Below are 6,227 nucleotides of genomic sequence, written 5' to 3'. Positions count from 1 at the left end.
ATTTTACACTGTAAGTCATTGGAACATTGACAGCAGTAATTTCCATGACTGAATGGAGAGAAAGGCAGATAAACAGGTTTAAGAATGAATAGGAAGAAAAGAACTGAAGAGCACATAGATAAATGGTCAGAGTACACTTCAATTAAGGAAAGTATTGTAATGGAGGTATCAGGTGGAAGAAAAAAATACAATCTGGAAAACATTGTTACAATTTTATTGTTTATAAACAATAAACAATTGTTAATAAACAATAACAGAATGTGTCATTACTAATGTGAGTAATCATTTTGATGGAAAATTAATGATGCAGGAGAGAGAAGCAAGAATTACTATTCTCCAAATAATTTAGTTAAGATTTGAAATCATTTGTAATGGTCATCCAACAAGGTAATGGTCTATTTAGGATTAGAACTCAAAATTCAGGCCAAGACTCTCACTGCCACTAGAAAATCTTTGGTCAATCACACATTCCAATGTAAAATATGTTAAATCATGTTTTTAGCTTAAACTATTAAAATATATTAAATTCTTATATAATCTTCTGCTTAAAATAGTACTTCATTTTGGAAATAAAACACAATATTATTTCAAAAAGTTTTTGCATTTTTATCATTGCTTTAGACATTGTCAGCATTTAAGGCAATATAACTCTATACAATATATGTGTTCATAAATATGAAAAGAAATATGAATAATTTAGGTGTGTGTATACATATATACACAAGTAAAGAGTGACAAAATAACAATATCCATACTTAGTATGGCCTGTGTCTCCTTACCTTTAATCATACCAAACTTATTACATGTGAAATATCCCAAGGAAAGTGCCATAGATAGTTCAAGTGGTGTAAGAATTAAGAAAACTACTATAATATTTCTACTGCTTTGTTACATTTTCTACTATTGGACGTTATGAGAATAAATTGTTAGTTTTTTCTGACTGGGAACTTCATTTCATACAAAGGGATGATTATCAAATATGGAGCTGCAAGATTCTCCTCATTCCAGTTAAGCTACATACTATGTCAGCTTCTCTTTCTCTGAAGAGTATCATTTTGTGTATTATAGGTAAGATCATAGAGTTCTGATTGGTCTAAGACACAATCACTATTGAGCCCCTTACTGAATTCTTTTGTGTTGCCCAGTCCTGACATTTTCAAAATCACCTTTGTGTGAGGAAGTAGCCAGTAGTACTCAAAATCAACAGAATCAGGGGTGCCTGGGTGGCCCAGGTGGTTAAGCATCTGATTCTAGCTCAGGTCATGATCTAGCAGTTCATGAGTTCAAGGCTTGCATCAGGCTGTGTAAATAGCTTGGAGCCTGCTTCAGATTCTGTATCCCTCTCTCTATGCCCCTCCCCAGATCGTGCTCTGTCTTTCTCTCTCAAAAATAGATATTTTTAAAAATTTTTTAGAAAATCCACAGATTCAACGTGAATACTGTTCCATCAAGTCATGTGGATCTTACAAAAGAGTCTCTTTTTCTTGCTTTCTAACATATACTAGCAGTTAAACCATGGGATACTGACAGAAATTAATAATGATACTGATTCCTCCAAGTCAACAGAGTGTTATACACCCAGCATATTAAATTTTTGTCTTGATTTTCCTTTCCGGAGAATGCAAAGTCTTAGATTCATCTTTTATATCCTTTGTGAAATATGGTAATGCTTTATTTATTGGCAATCTGACTCATCTGATTAATATGCTACAATAAGTACTGCATATACTGACAGAGTTTCTAGGCAAGAGTAGCTGGGCATTTATATTTGGCTACATTTTTGTTTTTATCAGTCAATTTTTGCATTAATTGCAAGGTATTTATACTGATTTATATAAGCCAGTATCAATAGTGCTCAAAGCTCCCCTTTGGATTTCTGACATCTTCCTCAGCCATGAGTCAAAGGAAATCATCCACCTGAAAAATCTAGCTGCTTGGACACCAAAATGTACCTCCCTAAACTCTGGTCTCTTTTCAAGTTCAAAGAAGTACTAACTCTATAAATACATATAGACTGCAAATGACTGTATTGTCTTCATTTGATTGTCTTGATATTTATCTTTGAACCCCAAGTCATGCGTTTTATATAACACATTGTAACTGATATAATGTTTGACAATGTTTACTATGCAGCACTTTGTCTTCTTAAAACCCATGCAAGGCCTTATATAGAATTCAGTAACACATTAATCCATCCACCATGTAAGTTTTTCAACATCCTATATGCTTTTGTATCATTTTTCATATTCAAATATGTTTATAAAAATAAACAGTTTCAGACACACGGATGGCTGGTTAGTATGAGTTGCACTAAAGAGGCTCTGAAATATATTATGTAACTTTTAGATTAAAAGATGTTTGTAGGGGCGCCTGGGTGGCGCAGTCGGTTAGGCGTCCGACTTCAGCCAGGTCACGATCTCGCGGTCCGCGAGTTCGAGCCCCGCGTCGGGCTCTGGGCTGATGGCTCAGAGCCTGGAGCCTGTTTCCGATTCTGTGTCTCCCTCTCTCTCTGCCCCTCCCCCGTTCATGCTCTGTCTCTCTCTGTCCCAAAAATAAATAAACGTTGAAAAAAAAAAAGATGTTTGTAAATGTTTATGACTATCTGATATGAGAATTGATCGATCTAACAAGCTTAAACTGCATTATGTTTCACAAAACAGTTATAACCTTGAGGCAAAGCTATCAAACAGAAATAGCAACATTAATCAAAAAATGGCTCTCCACAATAATCGGAGCTTTAATAAGAATAAGTGTATTGAAGCAAAACGGTTGGTTAACGTTGTATATACTATGCTGAATAAGCACAACTATCTTAATATTTACTGTAATAGAGAAGATCTTCCTCAAAATGATGGACTCAAATTCCTTCTGGGAGTTAAGTTTTACCACCAAACCGCCTTGCTTTTCTGCTGAATATTTCAATTCAACAAGTATTTATGCACTGGATGATATGCTGAACTCAAGTTTTTCTTTTTTCCTTAGATAATAAAAAGATCAAATCAATAAAATTATTAGTTTTAATATTATAAACCAAATCAGATATGTTTCCTGAGTTCATCAAATGGCCCAAACTTGTAATTGTTGATTAGATGTTGTGAAAAAGGCACATTTTTATTGAAAAATTATGAAGGTATGGTTATTATATATGTATTGATCAGATAAAATTATGGCCCGTCTAGGGGAGCCTGGGTGGCTCAATCACTTAGGTGACTGACTCTTGAATTCGGCTCAGGTCATGATCCCATGGCTTGTGGATTCAAGTCCTGCATCAGTCTCTGTGCTGACAGCGTGGAGCCTGCTTGGGATTATCTCCCTCTCTTTCTTTCTCTCTCTCTCTGTCTCTCTTTCTCCCAAAATAAATAAACTTTTTAAAAAATATGCCCATCTATGCTATTGTTTTATCTCCAACAAGTTCATCAGATAGGTAAGTTCAGCTATAAAGAACATGGGAAAAATTAGCCATTACAACACCTTAGTCACTTTTTTTTATTATTAATGTTTGAGGACTTAATGTATACTATTATTTAGAGGCTTCCAAACATTCCCTGGTTAAAATACGAAAGTTTAATTCTAGTGCTCTCTACAACTACTGAAAACATCTCAGAATACTTCCATTCCCAGTCACTTTGCTATCTCTTTTGATGTCCTTTACCTTCTCTTTTCTGGGCACTTTTTCCTATTGTCATACATATAGCAGTCTTACACCACCTTACATCACCAGATATACTTGTTCTACTCCTTATTTTGAATTGTGAAATTTAGTTACGTTGTGAGATATTCTTTAGTTCACACAAGCCAGGCGCTAATTCATACACTTAGCTTTAAGACTACCTTTGTTTTCTCAGTGTAAGTACACACATATATTATATATATGAGTGTATCTGCATATCATTTTCTTGGGTAAAGAGCAAACGCAGGTTAATAACGTCCAAATACATGAACAAGCTATAAGCAAAGCTCGCCATTGTTGTTTCTTTTAACACCTATATTGTAAAGCATAATTCTCTAATAATCTAAATACAACACTATTGTGTTGAAGAAGTGTCATGCTTTGAAATATTAACCAGAATGGGTCTCTTCTGCCAAATGTAAACCCGTATTGTTCACATAGTCATATAAATTTCAAGCTGATTATCTCTTACTGAGAGGCAGTAATGAGAGTAATATAACAGGGAGATCTAAATTAGAACACAGATATTTTTTTCATGACAATAAAAATGCAAATGTAATTCTAATTAATTAATATGCTAATAGCTCTTCTCTATTTATAGACAGTAACTCAAGTCTAGCTTGCACTAATACATATACAATTCTTTCAATTCTCTTCTCCAAACTTAGGTAAGATTCCTGAGGGTAAGAACAAAGTCTAATCTGTTTTCTATAACTTTTTCATAGAAAGAAATTGCACTGTTCAATAAAGATGCGATTGTATTAATATAATTGTGATCAAAATTGCCCTAATCTGATAAAATTTCAGATTTTCCTATCAGGTGCAATCTTAGTTGAGGAGAAAAAGGCTGGAACACGCTTGATTTTTTTGATGCATAAAGGCTATCGGGAAACTTTTCTTATGAATCCATAGTCATTAATTCACTTACATTAGGCCCTTATATAATGCCAGAAATTTGAGTTTTTGAAGATGGTGTACACAGAGCTTCATTGTCCTAATTTCTGTGTATTTGTATATGTTTGCCTGAAATTATCTATAATAAAATTTTAAAATGAAAAAGAAATGCCATTCTTCTGTTACAAAGAAATAGATATGCTTTTTGAAAAATCTCTTTGCACAATTTAGATTTTCTTTAAGTGTCTTACAAAAGAAGTTAATATTTATAGTCTAAGGTTGCTAATCAGATTTTCATTCTGTCAATTTTTTCCACTCAAGAGGATATATCAGCCTTTCCTTTGAAAATATGTAGAAATATAGGAAGTTTTACTACAGCTGGTAGACTATAATTAGAATACATGTTGTCTAGAAAAAAAAAAGAATACATATTGTCCTGGTTATCCCTTAATAAAAATCTGATATGAGCTCTAAGGGATATGAAGAAAACCACACCCTGGTAAGAGAATCCTGTGCCAAGTTACCAGTTGCCAGAGAAAGTAGCAAGGATGAAGATGTGGCAAAGAAATAATAGTTCCTGCCAAGCAGTTACTAAGCAAAGAAATCTTAGGATTTCAACTTATTATGTTACTTATAATAATTCAATGACATGGTAAGTGTTTTCCAATTCAAAAACAATTGAAGCTAATGACAAAGCAAAATATACCATCTGAGCGTGACAACCAACTTAACTAGGAGGGGAAGTCCTCTTCTATTTGGAGGAATTGTAATTTTCTCATATAAATAGTTACTATCTATTCTGATGAAGAATTCAATTTCAAGCACAAGAGGAATAAAACATCAATCTTTGTAATGGATTTCAATCTGGAATGGAAGACAAAAATGGGTGCATATATTAAAATATGTTAATTTTAGTGCTCACATAATATCATATTTTAATGTACTTGGACAAACTAGAAGCAACCAATATTAACAGAAAATAACAAATATGGTTAGTCTATGTGTCCAGTTCTTAATTTACAAGCAACAATTATTATACTTCTTTTTTTTTTTTTAAATATGGAACGCTTCATGAATTTGCGTGTCATCCTTGCGCAGGGGCCATGCTAATCTTCTCTGTATCGTTCCAATTCTAGTACATGTGCTGCCGAAGCGAGCACCAATTGTTATACTTCTTGTCATGCATTTATAATGAAATAGCAGCAAAATAAATTAATCTAAAAAACAGTAAGGAGAGGTTACTGTCGTTGAATATATCACCACTACAAAACCTAAAAGAAATAAATGGGAAACAACAAGAAATCAGTTGTACATATTTATTCTATTACTAGCACAAAAGAGTTCAACTGAATATATGGACAAGTTGCCAGAGCCCTGGGAAAATGTATTCTATTTAACCTGTCAATAGCAAACTCCATCAGCATAATATAACCAATATTCAGGTTTCCAAGTGGGTTGAATGACTTTGATAACTCCATTCACAAAGAATGGTCAATATAAAATATGATGTTCTTAATAGAAAAGGGCATAATACTGATAATTAAATAAACTTTTAATAATGAAAATGTCATAGATATGGAAGTGCTACGAATCATTCATACTTGACTTGAAATAAAAAGTGAGAAGTGGTAGACTCATTTATAGACTTCCCTTTGCCAGTTTT

General features: G+C 33.3%; 1 non-coding gene across 1 annotated transcript; it reads right to left on the bottom strand.

The window, feature by feature from the left end:
- Nucleotides 1–5,617: 5,617 nt before the first annotated feature.
- LOC124525303 (U6 spliceosomal RNA) lies at nucleotides 5,618–5,724 on the bottom strand. The gene has a single exon (XR_006965487.1). It is a non-coding gene; the product is annotated as a U6 spliceosomal RNA (small nuclear RNA).
- Between the last annotated feature and the right edge of the window lie 503 nt (nucleotides 5,725–6,227).

Source organism: Lynx rufus, unplaced genomic scaffold, assembly GCF_022079265.1.
Source record: "Lynx rufus isolate CCGP_SWC_20201006 ecotype Redwood Valley unplaced genomic scaffold, mLynRuf1.p SCAF_4, whole genome shotgun sequence".
Classification (NCBI taxonomy): domain Eukaryota; kingdom Metazoa; phylum Chordata; class Mammalia; order Carnivora; family Felidae; genus Lynx; species Lynx rufus.
This window is presented reverse-complemented; position numbering and strand designations above follow the sequence as displayed.